Below are 20,145 nucleotides of genomic sequence, written 5' to 3'. Positions count from 1 at the left end.
AGAACCAAGAAAAAGAGATGGAAGCTATGGAAGGCGGCCCTGGAAGGGGCGGAGGACAGACGTTTCTCTGCCCCAGGGCTGGCCTAGCCTGACCCGGTGCCCCAGGTGCCCACGAGGCAAGAAAAGAGTTCAAGAGAAGACAGAGACAAGACTTTTCAGTCAAAACTAGGAAATCTGCAGGACCAGCTACTTAATTTCTGGGACCGAGTGCAAAATGCAAATGCAGGGGCCCCTTGCTCAAAAAGCAGGAAAAAATGCCATTAAAGTGACAATTTTTTACCACTCATTTTCTTTATATAAGGCACTTAACTCCTATGGGAATCACTAATATTATACAATTCATAGTTCGTAGCTTGTACATGAATATGTATTTTGTTCCTACCAGAAGAGTGGAAACCCTACACAAAACTAACTCAACTGTTTTTCTTTCTTTATTGATACGAGCACGTTCTGCCCACAGTCTCTGCCTCAGCTTACTGATGAGGAAAGAGGGACTGAAAAGAGAAGGAATCGTGGGTGGCCCCCATCTTTCCCTTTCCTTCTAGATCGTCATTTTCAGTGTAAGGGGTTGGCCGACACAGGGAAGTAACACAAGTAAGAAGGACACGATGGGGATCCTTGTTTGCTGCCTTCTTTCTGCGTTTGAAGAAAGGTTGGGTTGGAATGGAAAGTGCGGCCTCTGCAGAATGTCAGTCCTTCCCCACTCCCACCCCCCGCCCTCTGCTGACTTACACACATCACAGTTACCTTCTATTGGCTTTGCGGACGTCTCGTGGATCCAACAGAATTCTGTGTTCATGGGGGCATCGAGAATGCTATATGCAAATGTGGCAGCAAAAAATGCTGGACTCAGACTGTGTTTCCCTTCCCTGCTCATGCACGGGTGGCACTGTCCCATCAGACTTCGTTTACAAACAGAAAGATGTTCAAAGATGGAATTATTAAGAATTTCAAGATGGCAAAAGCAGAGCACTAAGCCAAGCGTGAGGCCCTTCTGAGGGTGGGGCCCTGCACGAGTGCACAGTTCGCACGTGCCCAGGAAGCAGGCCCTGGCCACCGAGGGGCCTTTCCAGGTGCCCCCACGTGGTGCCCGCTCAGGTGGGCTAAAAGTAACGATAGGTTCTCGGTGTGAAAGCTGCTCCGAATCCAGTTCAGTCTGTGCCTCACATTGTGAAAGAGAGCAAACTCCTATAAGGTGTGGGTGGCCATTCGGATCGAAATAAATCACAGTGACTCAAAGGGAGAAAGAAAACAGACTCTGTGGGCATCTCCAACCTGCTGCTGCCATTTTAAAATCTGAAAACTTGGATGTTCAGAAAAGGCTCAAAGCGACATGGGGTACTTTTGAAGTAAAAAGGCAAGAGAGACGTCAGGATTCTGAGTCATTCCACCTTAAGCCAAATCACCTAAAACCCACAGCTTGATCAGAGGAATGGTCCCCTTGGATAAATGTGTTTATCTAATTGATGCTTCAATTTTAACCCGTACAGCCCAGCTTCACTAGATCAGGACTTTGGCTACCAGTACTTTTCCTTTTTACACCCAGATTATGTTAGCCCAGGCTTCTAATAGTTGGAAATTAACTCCCTTCCATGTGACATTCCCTCCCCCACCCCCCTCTTCTGCTTTTGTGAGAGATTCTCAGAAAATGTTTCCAGCGTACTGTGTGCTCTGCCACGTCTGTTGGGGTTTCCACTCTGACCCATCTGATCTGCTCTTGTAGCCTCTTTGAGACCGCACTCAGCATGGTCAGCTGTCCCCTGCTGGTGACCTCCAGCTGATATACACACCCCTCACCCTCTCTGGTCCTAGAGAGGAGGCAGTCCTTCCCACGGGCCTCCCCTTCAAAGCGTGGGACAGGCCCTCAGCAGCCCCTGGAAAAGGCTTCTTGTGTGCCCACAGGGCCAGACAGAACCTCAGGGGCCCTTCATCAGCAGGAGTGTCACCTGGGTCCAGGTGGGCCTCCCCACCCCGGGCCAGCTCCCCACCCGCTTCTCCTCCACCAGGAACCCCTGAGCACTTGAGAGTCCAGACCTGACTGAGCCCACCAGGCCCAGACAGAGCAAGTCTTTCCTCAAGATTTGATTTACATCTGCTTCCTCAAAAAGCCCAACTCAGCGGGCCCTCCAGGAACTGAGGCGACTCAAGCCTCCACCCTGGGAGTCAGAAAATATTTCAAGTGGTAGACTTTTCCGGCTTCAGAATGTCTATTTAGGTCTTCACCAAGCATCCCCTTACACTCTGTGAGAGGATGATGTCAGCCTAGTCGTCCAGACAGCTGGCAACATCAAGGTGAATGCTGGTGGCATTTGAAACCCACTCAGGGGGCCACGCATGTTGTAGCACAACCACGCGCCACGATCTCTGGTTTGATCACTTAGGTGGGTTTTTCATGTCATCGAGATCTTTGGTGATGCTGCCCCCTGATTGAAGGAAGACCACATGGCTGTCCAGGAAGAACAGAGAAGCCCAGGCAGGGCACCGGGAGGCAGCACAGCATCGGGGCTAAGAGCGCAGGCCCCGGGGCTTACTCTCCTGCAACCTTGGGAAAGTACATAACCCCTCTGAGCCGCAGTTTCCTCGTCTGTAAAGTTGAGATAATAGTATTGCCTCCCTTGTAGGCTGCTGTAAGGATGTAGCATGGAACAATGCCTGGCACACGATAAAGTCTCAACGATGTTAGTGGTTGCTATTATTTTTCCGTAAGCGAAGGAGCAGTATTAAGTGGGGGCACAGAGCCACGAGGTCGAAGTCAAAGAGCTTCGTGCTTAGATTTTAGCTTCCTGCGTCTCATCTGATCTTGAGGCCATACTTCAGTCACTTCAGGGAGGAAGGGGGATTGCTATTCCAAAGACATGTCTCTCCTCTACTTGGGAATGGATTTTACGAGTTTAACCTTATCTCCAGGCTTGTGGGTATCTTTTTTCTTTTTTTTTTTTTGAGGAAGATTAGCCCTGAGCTAACTACTGCCAATCCTCCTCTTTTTGCTAAGGAAGACTGGCCCTGAGCTAACATACATGCCCATCTTCCTCTGCTTTATACGTGGGATGCCTGCCACAGCATGGCTTTTGCCAAGTGGTGCCACATCCACACCTGGGATCAGAACCGGCTAATCCTAGGCTGCCGAGAAGTGGAACGTGTGCTCTTAACCGCTGTGCCACTGGGCTGGCCCCCTGTGGGTATCTTTTTGATGACCCTCTTGCAGACAGTCTCAGATTGTAAAGCTAGCCTTAGTCATACTGGAGGAGAATGTCTTCTAGTCACCAAGGTGAGCAAGTGTGAGGGACTGAATGTTGGTGTCCCCCCAAAATTCTTATGTTGAAGCCCTAATCCCAATGTGACAGTATTAGGAGGTGAGGCCACTGGGAGGTAATTAGATCATGAGGGTGGAGCCCCCATGAACGGGATTAGTGCCCTAAAAGGAGAGGCCAGAGAGCTGGCTCCCTCCCTCCCCACCATGTGAGGACACCCAAGAAGACAGCTGTCAGCCAGGCAGAGGACACCCGCCAGAACCCAGTCACGTGGCACTAGATCTCAGACTTCTAGCCTCCAGAACCCAGACGTAAATGTCTGTTGTTGATAAGCCACCCAGTTTACGGCATTTCGGCATTTCGTTACAGCAGCCAGAACTGATCAAGACAGCGAGTCACTAAGCTCTTTTCTCTCAGCTCCAACCCCGCCCTTCCAGGGGATGGCTCTGGGATGCCGGGGCCGGACTCTGCACACCACCCTCCTGCTTTGCCAGCTGCTCCCTGGTCGGGGCCTGTGAGGGAGACTGTGAGGCAGCAGGAGGAGGAAGGGACTCGCTCCTTCCCGTCTGTGTCCTGTCCTAGGCACGTCACCCAGCAGCACCTCCTCACTCTCGCCAAGCAGCAGCTCCGTCTCGTTTTCCAGTTCTTTCCAGCTCTTGCACAACCAGCTTCACAGGCCCCCTCAGAGACATCAGCACCCTCCTCAGAGGGCTGGCTCCCTCCTCTTATCTCTTGTTTTAACAGTTCTATTGACGTAATTCACATACCATACAATTCACCCCTTTAAAGTGTATAATTCAATGGATTTGGTAGAACCACGGATACATGCACCATCACCACAGTCAATTTTAGAACATTTTCATCACCTCAAAAAGAAACCTGGAAAAGAAAATAAGTGTTGGTGAAGCTGTGGAGAAACCGGAACCCTCGTGCTAGTGGGAATGTAAAATGATGCTGGCGCTATGGAAAACAGTGTGGAGATTCCTCAGAAAATTAAAAACAGCATTACCATATGATCCGGCAATTCTACTTCTGGGTACATGTGCAAAAGAATTCAAAGCAGGGACTCAGATATTTGGATATTCGTGTTCATAGCAGCATTATTCACAACAGCCAAAAGGTGGAAGCTAATCAGACGTCCATTAACAGATGAATGGATAAACAAACCGTGCTGTATGCATACAGTGGAATATTAGTCAGCCTCGAAAGGAAGGAAATTCTGACACATGCTACAACAGGGATGAGCCTGGAAGACATCATGCTAAGTGAAAAGAGCCAGTCACAAGAGGACAAATACTGTGTCATTCCACTTGTGTGAGGCACTTAGAGTAGTCAGAGTCACGGAGACAGAAGGCAGAGTGGTGCTTGGGGGGGGCGGGGGGAGGGAGTTATTGTTTAATTGGTACCAGGTTTCAATTTGGGGAGATGAAAATGGTTCTAGAGGTGGGTGATGGTGATGGTCACACCTCAGTGCAGGTGTACTTAATGCCACTAAACTGCACACTTAAAAATGGCTAAAATGGTAACTTTTATGTTATGTATATTTTGCCACAATTTAAAAAAAAAAGAAACCCCATACCCTTCAGCTGTCACCTCCCTATCCCCGATCCCGACCCTCCCAGCGACCACTGCTCTGCTTTCTGTCTCTAGAGATCTCCCTCTCCTGGCCTTTCATATGAATGGAGTCACACAACCTGCGGACGTGTGCGGCTGGCTCCGTTCATTCAGCATGTTTTCACAGTTCGTTCAAGTGGCAGCATGTATCAGTACTTCGTCCCTTTTTATTGCTGAATATCCTATCTTCTATGTTTTAATACTCACAATGTCTGCCCTTGGTTCCTTTCGCCCTAGGAATGGAAGCTGCCTCCTGTGCATGCTGCCTCTATGCTCCCTTGGACTTTTTTTTACCCTGTGCAGTTACTAGTCAACAAGTTTATATCTAGGAAACGTTTTTTTATAATGCTTTCTGTTCAAATCACCGGTGTGATTTCTGTCTCCTGATCAAGCCCTGATGAATAGTCAAGAAAAATCAAAATCATTTGAATCCCTGGGCAGTTCATGCAGCTGCCCGTTTTTAATGTTCCATTTTCTCCTTTGCTCTCTGTGCCCCACCCACTTCCTGATTATGGTCATCTCCCTCTTATTATTCCCGACCCATCTGCAGCTCAAATTAATCAGGAAATAATATCTCCTCCTAACAAATTCAAGGACTGCAGCATTTAAAGAGCAGCTCGTTCCAGCGTGGAGTGGCACGGCTGCTCTCGAACGGATCTGCTGTTCGTGCTGCAGCCTGGGAGTGTGCAAGCGAATAGAAGTGATTCTTTGCAACTCAGAGCAACACAGCAAGACGAACTCTAATGCAGCATCCAGGCTCCAGAACACAGATCCATACCCAATCCTCAAAACTATGCAGGAGTGGGTTTTTTAAAGACATATTTCCCTTTATAAAAATGTAATACTTATTAATTGTCCACATTTTTATTAAGATTTTATAGTTTTCCGGGAGCTTTCAAAACATAATTCATTTGCGCCTCAAAACCATCTTATGAGGGACGTACCACGGTTATTTCCATTAAGTCGAAAAGGACCCAGGCTTAATGCCTGTGAGATTCGCTCACGGTTAAACAACTAGTCAGTAGCACAACCAGGATGTGAGCCTGCAGTTTTTTGAAGACTTTTAAGTAAAGCGCCCGCAGCCCTGAGGGAGGCGCTCTCATCCACTGCTCAAGGTGGAGGGTCGTGGGAAGGGGAGGTGGGGAGCAGGCAGCATACATTGGTAAAACTTTTGTGCAAAGTGTTTGGAAATACGTGTACCCTGACATTCCTTTCCAGATAATAAAACTAAATTATCAAAACAGTTTCTATGAACAGCTAGATCAATGAAACAAAAGAAATAACCCAGAAATATCTATATACTGTCTCTATATATACTAAATTGTATATATACAAAGCAGTGGGTTAAATGGATTCTTGTTAGAATGTTAGATGTTAGAATCATTGGAAAAAGAATTTAAGTTAGAGTCTTACCTCGTATTTTTATACTAAAATAAATTTCAATTAAACTAAAGTGGTAAATGCAGAAGATAGAAGTCATCAAAAAGATGAAGGTCACTATTAATTAAATGTCAGCAAGGCGGAAAAGCAAGTGAAAAATTTATGAAGTAAATTATTGGTACATTTACATAAACAAAAATGTTTAAATGCTTGTATATCAAAAAAAAGAAAAATTCAAAAGGGAAATCACAAAATGAGAAAATTTCAGCAAATATAATAATCACAGGGTTACCATCTACAATGTATAAGCTGTTCTTACAACCATACAATGTTCATAGCTCAATAGAAGAATGGAGAAAGAATTTTGGCAGTTCTCAAATGAAGTACACATGAAACATGTTCATCCTCTCCTGTAATCAAGATGCCATGGGGTTGTTTTTGCCTATCAAACAGGAAAGGCTTTTAAAATTAAACACAATACCCAATATTATTGAGGATGTGGTAAGACATACACTGAAGATGTGGGAGTGTATGGTTTGAAGAACCTTTCTGAAATGCATTTTGTCAATTTCCAATAAGGGTTTTTTTAAATGTTCATGCCTCTTTGCCTAGTAACCTCTTCTGGAAATCTATGCTAAGGAAATATCCATAAATGCAACAATATGTTTTTATATAAAGGTATCCATTGTATAGTTAATTATATAAGAGAAAATTCCAAAGAAATCTTGATTCCAACAATGAATGATTACATTAATAATAGAATACACACAATGCAATATTATGTAGCCATTAAAAGGCATATTTTAAAATAGTATTTTAAAACACAAGGAAATGCTTCCAATATAATGTTAACCAAAATAAATGGAAGATCCAAATTGAATGATTCCAATGATACCTAATCTTACAAAAAAAGATTGGAAGGGGGATGGCCCTGTGGCGCAGTGGTTAAGTTTGCTTTGGTGGCCCAGGGTTCGCCAGTTCAGATCTTGGACACGGACCTATACACCACTCGTCAGGCCATGCTGTGGTGGCATCCCACATAGAAGAACTAGAATGACCTACAACTAGGATATACAACTATGTACTGGGACTTTGGGGAGAAATAAAAAAAGAGGAAGATTGGCAACAGATGTTAGCTCAGGGCCAATCTTCCTCACCAAAAAAAAAAAAAAAAAAAAAAGAATAAAAAAGATTGGAAGGAAATATATCAAATTATTGAATAGTGACTATCTCTAAACCATGAGGTTGTAAGTGATTTTAATTTTCTTATTTATCCTTTTGTTTTCAAGTGACCTATATAGGCCAACTCTAATTTTTATAATGATAAAATAAAAAAATATCAAAAATTGACATCACTCATCTCCCAACCAATGTTGAATGTGGTGCTGATAAGAAGTGTCACTCCTCCAGCGAGGGATTGGATCATGTGCAACTCACTTGTGGGGGAAGACTGATTTTCCAGGAGTGGGAGACAAATGAGGGTGTTACCAGGGAGGCAGGTTAACTTAAGGCTCTTAAAAAAAGGCTGTCATCTGTGAGGCAAATCCCATAGGAGATCTAGAGTATGTGGCAGATCATGAATTAAAATATCTAGTGCACCCAGATGCACAGTAATGAGCCGGGGTGGGGGTGGGGAGGGATCACTGGCAGGCAAGCTTCCATGTGCAGCCCTCTTCCTTTCTCACGCGCTCTCTCACAATCAGAAGCAGCTGTTTCCTCCCCTTCATCCTCTCTTCCACACTTATTGAGTACTTGCTGTATATCAGAACCAGATGTTGTTGTAGGAGCTGGGGATCTATCAGTGAACAGATTGCCCCCATGGAACTGATATTCTAGTTGGGGACTTAGGCATTACACAGTATTTGCATACTTATTCTCTTAATTACAATTGTGATATATGCTATGAAAAGTAGTACAGGAAACTGTGGGATCACTTAACAGGGTATATCAGTTGAGATTAGGTTTGGCTGCAACAGACATCTAACAATATAGAAGAATATTTCTCTCCCAAGTAAAGGCAGTCTGGATATAGGCAACCCAGGACTGGTATGGCAGCTCCAGTGTCACAAGGGATCCAGGTTTCTCATCTTTTTGATCCACCATCCCAGCATGTGGCTTCCATCTTTAAGGTTACCTCCTGCTCCAAAATGGCTGCTGGAGCTCCAGCCATCATATTTAATTGCAGGCTAGAAGAAGTAGGAACAGTAGAAGGGCAAAGGGTACCTCTCTCAGCTAAGTCAGCTTCCTTTTGCTCACATCTCACTAGGCAAAATTAAGTCATATCTCGCTGCAAGGGAGGCAGCACATTGCTGCCCTGAATAAAATTTACTTGTAAACTGATTATAAACCAACTAATGTTTACTGAGATCTGTAGTGTGTCTGGCACTTTATAAAAGAACCCTGCAAAGCAGGTATCATCAATGCCATTTAACAGATAAGAAAAGTAAGGTCCAGTGGGTTTAAAGAACTTGCTGGATGATCACACAACCAGTTAATTATGGAGCAGACCCCCTAAAGCTCATGCTCTTTCCAGTATATTTTGCTGTCTTCCCACCAGCAACTAAAAAATGAGTGAGAAGCAAGTTCCTCAGACTTGTCATTGGCTATATTTAAAGAAAGGCCACTTTTTTCCTATTTAAAAGCATTGATGCTATGCAGGCAATGAAAAGAACCGAGGTAGGTCTGTATAAGAGCAGGGCCTTGGTCTGTTCACTGCTATATTCCCAGTGCCTAGAACAGTGCCTGGCAAATAGCAAACATCCAATAAATATGTGTCAAATGTACAACATGGAAAGAACATTTCCATAACCCCTGAATGTGCCCTGTGTCCCTTTCCAATCAACCTCACCAGTCAGAAGCAGCCACTATTCTGATGCTTGTCAACATAGACTAGTTTTGCCTTGTCTTGAACTTCACATAAATGGAGTCATACATTTACAGCTGTGTGGTGTCTGACATCTCTTGCTCAACAATTTCTTTCAAGAATTATTTATGTTGTTAGGTGTATCAGTAGTTCGTTCTTTTTCATGACTGTGTAGTATTTCTCTGAATATGCCATAGTTTACCCATTCTTCTTTTGATGGACATATAGAACATTTCCAGTTTGGGGATATTATGAATAAAGATGTTAAGAGCATTCTTGCATGAGCCTTTTATGTATGTGTGTATATACATTTGCTTACATTTCTCTTGAGAAATCTATCTAGGAGTGGAATTTCTGGGTGGGTGTACATTTAGCTTGATAAAGTGGCAAACAATCGCCAAAAATGGTTGTATCCTTTTTCCCACCAGCAACATTTGAGTGTGAGAAAGATATCTTTTACCACTTCCCTTACTTCCATAGCACAAACCTAATAAAGACTTTTTAAAGTATTGACTTTTAAGTCCGCTCAAATAAAAACAACAAAATCTGAAATGAAATCATCTGTCTGGAAATTCTCCTGAAAGGCAAGAGATGAGCGGCTCAGGATCCATAGCATCATCTCACAGTTTCTACCGAGTTTTCCAGCAGAGCAAAATGCTTGTCAACCTTGCCACGACTTTCAATGGACTGAGTCCCAAGAGATCAGTTTCTCCCTCTCTTTTCCTCTCTGCCTGTAACTCAAACCTCACAGTGAGGAGCAAGGGAGGGTTAGAAATGTGAAACTGCATAAAGTTCATCAAACAAGTGTTTCTTACACACTGTGTGCCCAGAGCCTTGCTGGACATGATGGTAAAGAGGAAAGACGTGGAAGGTCCCCTTCGTGTTCTCCAGTTGCTCACAACCTAGTTGATGAACATGAGATGGCAGCTCTTCCTCTGTCCACCATGGAAAGACTGATGTTGTGCTGGATTCTGCCCTCTGCACTTTTTTGTGTTCTAGTCCACAGGGTCATCTCCTCTGAGCCCATGATTTCAACTACCCACCATGCCTCCCTCCCGAATCACTGCCTGATCTGAGCTCACTCTTGGGCTCCAGATCTGTCTTCCAACTGCTTCCTCCCTCAACTCCTCTCTAATGCTCATAACTCACATGTGATTCATCAGTAAATTTTGTTACCCTTGCCTTTAAAACAGAGCCAGGATCATGCTATTTTTCACAACTTCCTCCCTTATGACACTTGCCCAAGCCACTGTCATCTCTAGTCTTCAGTATTGCAACAGCTCTACCAAACCGGCATTGCTATCTTATTGCTCTTGCCTGCTCCTTACCATTTCCCTTTCTTTTGCTAATAGAAACTTGAATTGCTCTTGGTGAATGCAACCATGGGGTTCCAGCAAAAGGCTAACCTGAGGTGAGTTTGGGAAAGGTTATTTACAGATGTGTGGCTAGGGTTGAGGGACACAGAAGGAGTGAGGGTAGGGAGCCATTACCATATCTGGGCCAAGAGAAGGGAGACTTTAACATAACCAGACAGAGACCTGTATGAAGAGGGTCCCTTGCCGGAAGGCTCAGTGGATGTATGCAGCCAACCTGCAGTGACCTGGAAGGGAAGGGACGTGTGGAATAATTCCCTGACTCCATCCTCCTCCAACCCTCTGACCTCCTTCCAATGTCTTCTATTGGATAAATTCAACTGTGAGCCAGAGGATAAGGGACCCACAGAAGCAGTCCGTGCAGGTTGGCCTCCTGAGGCACAGATTAGGAAGGAAAAGGGTGGAGCATAGATCTCAATGAACCAACAGAAAACAACTTGCATGGGAAGTCACCTCTTCCCACTTCTTAGTCCATGAGATTTGAGAGCTGCCGACCACACCTCAGCTCTGGAGGGGGCACATGACCCAGGCCTGGGCTGTCCGAATATTCCACGCCCCTTCTCAAGAGAGTGGTTCACTGATGCACAAGTAACCCAGCTCATACCAACAAGATGCAATCCCACGACTTTTGTTGACAGCATCCAGGGAAAGAAACTCTGTCAGTAAGGATGTGATTTCAAGCTGTAAGCAGTCATTCTGCCGTCTCTCTGGGAAGGGCAGCCTGAGACTGAAAAGTCAACACAAAGGAAAACACAGTTAGGAAACGGAGAAGAAAGACTAAATCCTGATGTCATAGTTTTAAGCCCCTGGATCCAGGCATGCCTGAAGCCCACAACTTTTCTGTTCATTTGTTTCTTAACCCAGTTTGATGTATTGCATGCAAAAAAAAAAAAAAAGACTCTAATGATATTTAATACTTAGCCCAAAGATCAACACGACGGTATACCTATATGTCTCTTAATATGCTGTTATTATTACAGAATGCCCTTTCCATATTCTCTACCTAGAAAACTCCTACTCAAATAGCCTCTTAACTGTGACTCCTTCCCTCAGTTTTCCAGGTAGAACTGCTCCCTCTTTTCCTCTGCTCTGTCAGCATTTTGCAAATGCCTGTATTTGTGCAGGTATAAAACTGTATCACAATTAGTTGTTGGCTTATCCGTCTCCCCTATCTGTGAGCTCCTGGAGGGGTAGCTTTGTGTGGGCCTTACTCTCGCAAGCCAGTGCCCGGCGTAGGGCCTAAGACCTCAGGGAAACTCTGAGTGAGACAAGGCTAAGCCAGTCTTTCACGCTAGGACCCTGGAGGGCCATTTCTGTGGGAGCACGCATTATGGATCCTCAAGCGGAGCTACAGGGTGAACAATTCCAAACTCCTCGGACCTGAAAACTCAACTTTTTACCCAAGTTGCTGTGTTAGATGAATTTAGAGAAGAAACTTACTGAGGTTCTTAGGGTGACCTTGTTGAAAGAAGTGACTCTTCATAATATTTGTTAAATGAACGAAAGGGAAGCTCGTGGTTAGATCAAGGTGGGGAGCAGGGACAGCAGGGTTAGAAGCAGCACACATTACAGAAGCAACGAGCAGGAAGCAAGGGGGCGGGGATCCACCTGGTGCGTCTCTGCGATGGGCGCAGTGCCAGCTGTCAAAGAGTGATGGCGGCCATGATCCAACCCCGCTCCCTTAGTTTAGATCTAACGGAGATTGGGTGTCTTCCACACATTTGAATCCTTCTCCTGCCTGCGACCCAGGTGCTGAGTGCCTGACAACACTGCTTCCTTGGTTTCCACATTCAATTTGCTTCACTTTGCCTTCGGGGGCCACGCGCGGGTGAACAAAGCTGATCTTCCAGCTGCACACGCTGAAGACAAATTCCTTTCCTGCTCTCTGCCTCTGTTTCCCTCTCAGTGAGCTAAGGGAAGAGACAGTCTCCATTCCAAGCTTGGCTCCGATGCCTTGTAAAAATAATAATAATAAAATAAATATTAATATCTGCGCCTCAAAGCCCCAATCCTACCGCTGTAACTTTGGAAACTCATCGAACAGCTCAGGCCCTTGCTCTTCCTCTTTGTAAAATAAGCGTAATTATGCCCCCCGTGTCGCCAGGGCCTTCTAAGAGAATCAAGCAAGACGGTGCGTGAGGAGTGTTTTGTAAACGGAAAATAAAGCACTAAAAATATAAATATCACTATTGTACATAAGGTGAAGAGGAGGAGAGAAAGGAAGGGAGGAGAAGGTGGAGGGAGAGAGGAGGACGAGCAGCAGGAGGAGGCATCCCGGTTAAGAGCTCAGGATGAGCAGTCGCGCAGCCCGCGCTGCCTCCAGCTCAGCTCCCGACGAGCCGCCTCTCCTGCGGCCATTAAGCTCGTGGAAGCCCTCGTCCTCCATAAAAGGAGGAGAACATCCGGTTCGCCGGGAACCGCGAGGTCGAACGAGGTGAAGCACGCGGCGCAGTGTACACAGTCACCGGCCCCAGGAAATGTTCATGACGTTCCCACTAACTATTCTTGTGGGCGACATTAACGGGCTCAGCAGGAAAAGGAGATAAGCTGTCTCCGTTCCCGGTGGGTAGACGCCAAGGGGTGCTGCCGTCGGGGGTGCCTAAGAGCCCCGCCGCACGCGCTGGGAGCGCGGAAACCCAGCTGGGCGGGCCACGTGCGCGCGCCCCAACGCCGCGCGCGAGGGGCGGGGCCTTCCTGCCGCCGGCCGCCGGCCTCGGGCGCCTGCGCCGCGCGCTCCGCCGGGGAGGGGGCGGGGTGGGGTGGGGCGGGGCCGCGCGGCCCGGGAGCGCGCGCGCGACGCCGGCAGCCGGGCTGGGCCCTGTCGCCGCTCGCGGCCGCTCCCGCCGGCGTCGAGGGCGTGGCGGCCAGGCTGCGGGCGGCCGGCGCCGCTCCCACCGTGCCCCGCCCGCGCCCCGTCGCCCGCCGTCCGCCTCCCGGCGCGTCTCCCCGGCTCTGCTCGTCGCGGCGCCCGGTTCCGCGTAGCCCGTCGGGCCGCGCGGCCTCTCCCCTGCCCGCCCGCCGCGGCCAAGCGCGCAGGTGAGTCTCCCCTCCGCGGGGCGGGGCCGGCGCCCGGCTTCTCCGAGCGAGGCTGCAGCCGGCGCTGGGGCGGGGTGCGGGAAGTGAGAAGCGAGTAAATCAGTAACCGGGCTGCGGACGCCCAGGAGGGTGGGCGCTCCAGTGCCCGAGACCCTAGAGATGCTCTGGCGTCCTCGCCCCCCGCGGCCAGCCCGTCCCCGCCCGGCGCCTCCTCCGGCAGCTCTGGGGTGATGTTTTGGAAAACAAAACCAAGACGCTTGTTCTCCCCTCTTTTCTCTGGCTTTGTGAAAAGGTGACAGGCCTAGCCTGCTCCTGAAGGCGGGAAAGGTGCAGTGGGTCAAACGGGGCCGCGCAGAAGGTGGAAGCCCCTTCTTGCTCCCCGTCTCCCCGATGCCCGGGTAGCCGGCGCCGTCCTTACTCGCGAACTTCTTCAAACTTGTCTCTCCGCTCTCATCCGCTGCCTGGCAGAGCGGCAGCGTCTGGTGGCAGGTTGCTTTGTTCCAGCCTCCGTGCAAAATCTGCTCATCTCCTTCAGGGATTAGGAGTCTAGCGTAGGGAGCAGTTGAGATCCGTGTTTCAGATACGCACGAGGATTATTTGCTCCCTCTTAACTGAAAATGACCTGTCACGCCACATTGATTTGAACTTTTCGTAGAACTCTGCATTTCCTTGAAGTCTCGGATGTACTGTGTGGTAAGAGAAGCAACTGGCTTATTTGTAGCTGTGATTACATATGATTTAAAATAATTGAAGACTATTTCATTAGCTCTGGTTCAATATATTAAATTATAAAAACACAATATTGAGACTCAGGATATAGATGTTTGCACATCACACAAATTCGTACCTTTTGGTGGAGATTTTATATTGGTATTCTAGAAACGGACTTTTGATGCAGGAAGACAGTGAAAGGCCTGGAAACGGAGCGCCCCTTCTTTAGCCGTGCCATCAGCTTTGCATTTTACTGCGTGGGCAGCACCTTTTCTTTTTTAGTTTGGGAAGACATTTCAAAGCTTTTAGGGAAAACAAGATTTTTCCCACTATCGAATTGTAAAGCTTTTAGTAAACATGTGGATGTTAAAGGTTACAAATGAGAACAGATTTCGTATGGTGCTAGAGGAGTTGTTGATTGAAAAACTTAAGCAAAACATCCTGAAAAATAGTGTGATTTGGAAATCCATTAGGCAGTAGCCTGAGACATAATGGAAGCTCTAAAGTTCAATACCGTTTGTTATTTAGATCCCAAAAAACCGCAGAAGGTGGAGGTCAGACAGTGGCTTTCCGCTTTTCGCCTGGAATGTTGAGGTTATAGTGAGGGAAAATGAATTATATACAGCAAAACAAATAGCATCAGTCTTTAATATCTCTACTTCAATTAGTCTTTAAAACTTACTATTTTCATATGTTCTGACAGTTGAGTTTTTTGTTGTTTGTTTCTGTCCTCTCTCTAACAAATACCACTCCTCCTGGTGGAGAACTAAATATCAATAATTACAGCAGGACCAATTCTAGATTATCTGTGAAAAGAGGGCACAGGTCATTGAAACATACAAAATACAAAAATCTAATTTTATTTTATTTTTTACCACAGCTACTAAGAAGTAGTAAACTTCTCCCCCTGAGTGGTGAGCGAGGAGAGAGTGGAGGGTCAAGGGTTGCGTGATAGTTCATCAGAACCCCCACATTGACAGTCTTGAGGGTTTCTAAAAATTGGGTCCAAATTTATAATTTAGAAGTTTTTAAAAAGAATTTAGTAATTCGACGGCATCTGTGAGTATTTTCCGTATTTTATATATGAGAACAAACATAAAACAAAAAGCCGCATGACTTTTCCAAGGTGATTCAGCAGGGCACTTGTCGAGCTGGAAAGGGGGCACTTGTTTGCTTCCAGTATCGCTCAGTAGCGTTTTGAACACATCAAAAAATAATGAAGTGCATCTAGCTAAGGTGTGTAAAGTATTCACCAAGTTGAAAAGCACATTACTTTGAAAAATTATTTTTTTAAAAATCCTAGAGGAGGGGGAATTTACCTTTTTCTGATCAGAACTTAAAATGCAAAATCAAATCCCCGCATTTGACATTTTGCCTTGAAGGATCAGTTTTGTCACAAGGCTTGTTGTAGCAGAGCAGATGGTCGTGCTACTTGGAGTTTTCCACTCGTTTGATGATTCCGTGAAGAAACAGTTTGCCAGAAGTCAGCCACAGCTACAATTGTGCTGGAGATGATGCTAAATCCTGATTAGCATGGGCTGTTGCTTACAGAAGCTGGAGGATATTGGTTAGCCCTTTCTGTGGAACCAGTCAGTATTCCCCCGGGTTAGTAAACTGAGGGACGGCTCAGTTTGGTAACACTTGGGGTGGGACAGAGTTAGCAACAATTCCAGTAATAATAGCATAGAAACAATGTACTTTTGTAATTTTTTTCTTTGCCTTTGTAAAACTGATTTAGTTTTTTAAGTTCCAGCTATGTTACCTCATAAGATGATTTTCTTACACATGTGCTAGGATTGTCATTTCCACTGGCTGACTTTGATCATCCCTCTTTCTATTCAGATTTAACTGTATTTATGATCTCAGAAAATTATGAAATGGTTGACAAGTGTAGATGTAAGTTATATCCAAAAAATCTTGTGGCTTTGCCTTTGGCGAGAGAACCGTCATCTGAATGGTAATGTCTCTGAGCCTGGGCGCACTGCATTACAGCATAAAATTCTGTGAGGCCCATAAAAAAGGCCCTTCTTCAGCTAGCTTTCTGTTTTTAGATCTTTAAATGTTTCTATGCTGGGACCATATTATTACTGCTGCTGGTTGCCCATTTTATTGATACATCTGATGTTGAACAGTTTTCTTGAAATGTTACAAACTGTTAGTTTTATTTCTGTAGCCTTTTTGTTGCTTGGAATTAGATCATTTGAGTATATATTTTTCTCATTTTATTTTATTTTTTATTGTGGTAACATTGGTTTATAACGTTATAAATTTTGGGTGTATATCATATTTCGATTCCTGTATAGGTTACATCATGTTCACCTCCCAAAGAATAGTTACAATCCATCACTATACACATGCCTAGGCACCCCTTTTGCCCCCCTGCCTCCCCCTTCCCCTCTGGTAACCACCAGTCCAATCTCTGTCTCTCTGTGATTGTTGTTGTTTTTATCTTCTATTTATGAGTGAGATCATATGGTCTTTGACTTTCTCCCTCTGACTTATTTCACTTAGCATAATACACTCAAGGGCCATCCATGTTGTCACAAATGGCTGGATTTCTTCATTTCTTATGGCTGAGTAGTAGTCCATGATGTATGTATAGTACATCTTCTTTATCCATTTGTCCCTAGATGGACACCTTGGTTGCTTCCAAGTCTTGGCTATTGTGAATAATGCTGCGATGAACATAGGGCTGCATGTATTTTGACACATTCGTATTTTCATGTTCTTTGGGTAAATACCCAGCAGTGGAATAGCTGGGTCATATGGTAGTTCTAATTTTTTGAGGAAATCTCCGTACTGTTTATGTTCCATAGTGGCTGCTCCAGTTTGCATTTCCTGCCAGCAGTGTATGAGGGTTCCCTTCTCTCCACGTCCTCTCCAGCACTTGTCCTGTCTTGTTAATTGTAGCCATTCTGACAGGAGTAGGTGATACCTCATTGTAGTTTTGATTTGCATTTCCCTGATAGCTAATGATGTTGAACATCATCCCAGGTGCCTGTTGGCCATCTTTGTATCTTCTTTGGAGAAATGTCTGCTTAGATCTTTTGCCCATTTTTTAATTGCGTTGTTAGTTTTTTTGTTGTTGAAATGTATGAGTTCTTTATATATTTTGGATATTAACCCCTTATCTAATATATGGTTTGCAAATATCTTCTCCCAATTGTTAGGATGTCTTTCATTTTGTTAATGGTTTCCTTTGCTGTGCAGAAGCTTTTTAGTTTGATATAGTCCCATTTGTTTATTTTTTCTCTTGTTTCCCTTGCCCGGTCAGACATGGTACTTGAAAATATGCTGCTAAGACCAATGTCAAAGAGCATACTACCTATGTTTTCTTCTGGAAGTTTCATGGTTTCAGGTCTTACATTCGTCTTTAATCCATTTTGAGTTAATTTTTGTATATGGTGTAAGACAATGGTCTACTTTCATTCTTTTGCATGTGGCTGCCCAGTTTTCCCAGCACCATTTATTGAAGAGACTTTCCTTTCTCCGTTGTATGTTCTTGGCTCCCTTATCAAAAATTAGCTGTCCATCGATGTGTGGGTTTATTTCTGGGCTCTTGATTCTGTCCCGTTGATCTGTGTGTCTGTTTTTGTGCCAGTAGCATGCTGTTTTGGTTACTATAGCTTTGTAGTATATTTTGAAATCAGGGAGTGTGATACCTCCAGCTTTGTTCTTTTTTCTCAAGGTTCCTTTGGTTATTTGGGGTCTTTTGTTCCATATAAATTTCAGGATTCTTTGTTCTGTTTCTGTGAAAAATGTCATTGGAACTTTGATAAGGATTGCATTGAATCTGTAGATTACTTTAGGAAATATGGACATTTTAACTATGTTAATTCTTCCAATCTAAGAGCACGGAATATCTTTCCATTTCTTTGTGTCGTCTTCTGTTTCTTTCAGCAATTTTTTATAGTTTTCACTGTACAGACTTTTCACCTCTTTGGTTAAATTTATTCCGAGGTATTTTATTCTTTTTGTTGCCGTTGTAAATGGGATTGTATTCTTAATTTCTCTTTCTGCTACTTCATTGTTAGTGTATAGACATGCAACTGATTTTTGTGTGTTGGTTTTGTATCCTGCAACTTTACCATATTCATTTATTATTTCTAGAAGTTTTTTTGTGGATTCTTTTGGGTTTTCTATATATAAAATCATGTCATCTGCAGATAGTGACAGTTTCACTTCTTCCTTTCCAGTTTGGATCCGTTTTATTTCCTTTTCTTGCCTGGTTGCTCTGGCTAGGACTTCTAATACTGTGTTAAATAAGAGTGGTAAAGTGGGCATCCTTGTCTGGCTCCTCTTCTCAGAGGGATAGCTTTCAGCTTTCCTCCATTGAGAATGATATTAGGTGTGGGTTTGTCATATATGACCTGTATTATGTTGAGGTACTTTCCTTCTATACCCATTGTATTCAGAGTTTTTATTGTAAATGGGTGCCATATCTTGTCAGATGCTTTCTCTGCATCTATTGAGACATGACATGTGATTTTTATTCTTCATTTTGTTAATGTGGTGTATCACATTGATTGATTTCTGGATGTTGAACATCTCTGCATCCTTGGAAAAAACCCCACATGATCATGGTGTATGATTGTTTTAGTGTATTGTTGCATTCGATTTGCTAGTATTTTGTTGAGGACTTGTGTTGTCCTTGTCTGGTTTTGGTATCAGTAATGTTGGCTTTGTAGAAGGAGTTAGGAAGCTTTCCCTCCTCGTCACTTCTTCGGAAGAGTTTGAGAAGGATGGGTATTAAGTCTTCTTTGAATGTTCGTAGAATTCACCAGGGAAGCCGTCTGGTCCTGGACTTTTATTTTTGGGGAGGTTTTTGATTACTGTTTCGATCTCCTTACTGATCATTGGTCTATTGAAATTCTCTGTTTCTTCTTGATTCAGTTTGGAAGGTTGTATGGTTCTAAGAATTCATCCATTTCTTATAGATTATCCAGTTTGTTGGCATATAGCTTTTCATAGTATTCTCTTATAATCTTTTGTATTTCTTAGGCGTTTGTTGTAATTTCTCCTCTTTTGTTCTGATTTTATTTATTTGAGCCTTCTCTCTTTTTTGCTTGGTGAGTCTAGCTAAAGGTTTGTCAGTTTTGTTTACGTTTTCAAAAAACCAGCTCTTAGTTTCATTGGTTTTTTTCTATTATTTTTTTTAGTCTCTATTTCATTTATTTCTTCTCTGATTTTTATTATTTCCTTCCTTCTACTGATTTTGGTCTTTGTTCTTCTTTTTCTAGTTCCTTTAGGTACACTGTTGGATTGTTTATTTGAGATTTTTCTCATTTGTTGAGGTAGGCCTATATTGCTATAAAATTCCCTTTTAGAACCACTTTTGCTGTATCCTATAAATTTTGGCATGTTGTATTTTCATTTGTCTCCAGGTATTTTTGATTTCTCCTTTGATTTCTTCGTTGACCCAATCGTTGTTCAGTAGCATTTTGTTTACTCTCCACATATTTGTGGCTTTTCCAGTTTTCTTCTCATAGTTGATTTCTAGTTTTATACCTTTGTGGTCAGAAAAGATGCTTGGTATTATTTCAGTCTTCTTAAATTCATTGAGACTTGTTTTGTGGCCTAATATGTGATCTGTCCTGGAGAATGTTCCATGTTCATTTGAAAAGAATGTGTATTCTGTGGTTTGGGAATGGAATATTCTGTGTGTATCTCCTAAGTCCATCTGGTCTAATGTGTCGTTTAAGGTGAATGTTTCCTTATGTTTTAATGTTTTATGTTTCCAGTGTTTTACTATCAATTCCACTGATGGTTCTGATATTGAGGTCCTCTCTACCCAAAAATGCATTAACATAGATTGTGCTTATGTAAAAATAATTAGTTATTGAGCACTAACTATATGCAAAGCATTATTCTAAGCACTTAGCATATATTCTCTCATTTTTATAATCCTTGTAACATC

General features: G+C 44.1%; 1 protein-coding gene and 1 long non-coding RNA gene across 4 annotated transcripts in view; one reads left to right on the top strand and one right to left on the bottom strand.

The window, feature by feature from the left end:
* Positions 1 to 6,392: 6,392 nt before the first annotated feature.
* LOC139079922 (uncharacterized) lies at positions 6,393 to 13,113 on the bottom strand. Its single transcript, XR_011533963.1, has 2 exons — positions 12,090 to 13,113; positions 6,393 to 11,208 (listed from the first exon to the last, which is right to left on the bottom strand). It is a non-coding gene; the product is annotated as an uncharacterized lncRNA (long non-coding RNA).
* Positions 13,114 to 13,247: 134 nt separating this feature from the next.
* Positions 13,248 to 20,145, top strand: part of RCAN3 (RCAN family member 3) — a 41,612-nt gene continuing 34,714 nt past the window's right edge. Inside the window, exon 1 of one of the 3 annotated variants that reach the window (XM_008544573.2) lies at positions 13,248 to 13,517. The gene's annotated coding sequence lies outside the window, so the exon portion shown is untranslated. Of the gene's footprint in view, positions 13,518 to 13,545; positions 14,211 to 20,145 lie in introns of those variants that run through there. The other 2 variants (XM_070597701.1, XM_008544574.2) reach the window with 2 other exon arrangements.

The sequence above is a fragment of the Equus przewalskii genome, chromosome 2 (genome assembly GCF_037783145.1).
Source record: "Equus przewalskii isolate Varuska chromosome 2, EquPr2, whole genome shotgun sequence".
In the NCBI taxonomy this organism is placed as follows: Eukaryota; Metazoa; Chordata; class Mammalia; order Perissodactyla; family Equidae; genus Equus; species Equus przewalskii.
The sequence above is the reverse complement of the archived record's forward strand: the minus strand, read 5'-3'. Positions and strand labels throughout refer to the sequence as shown.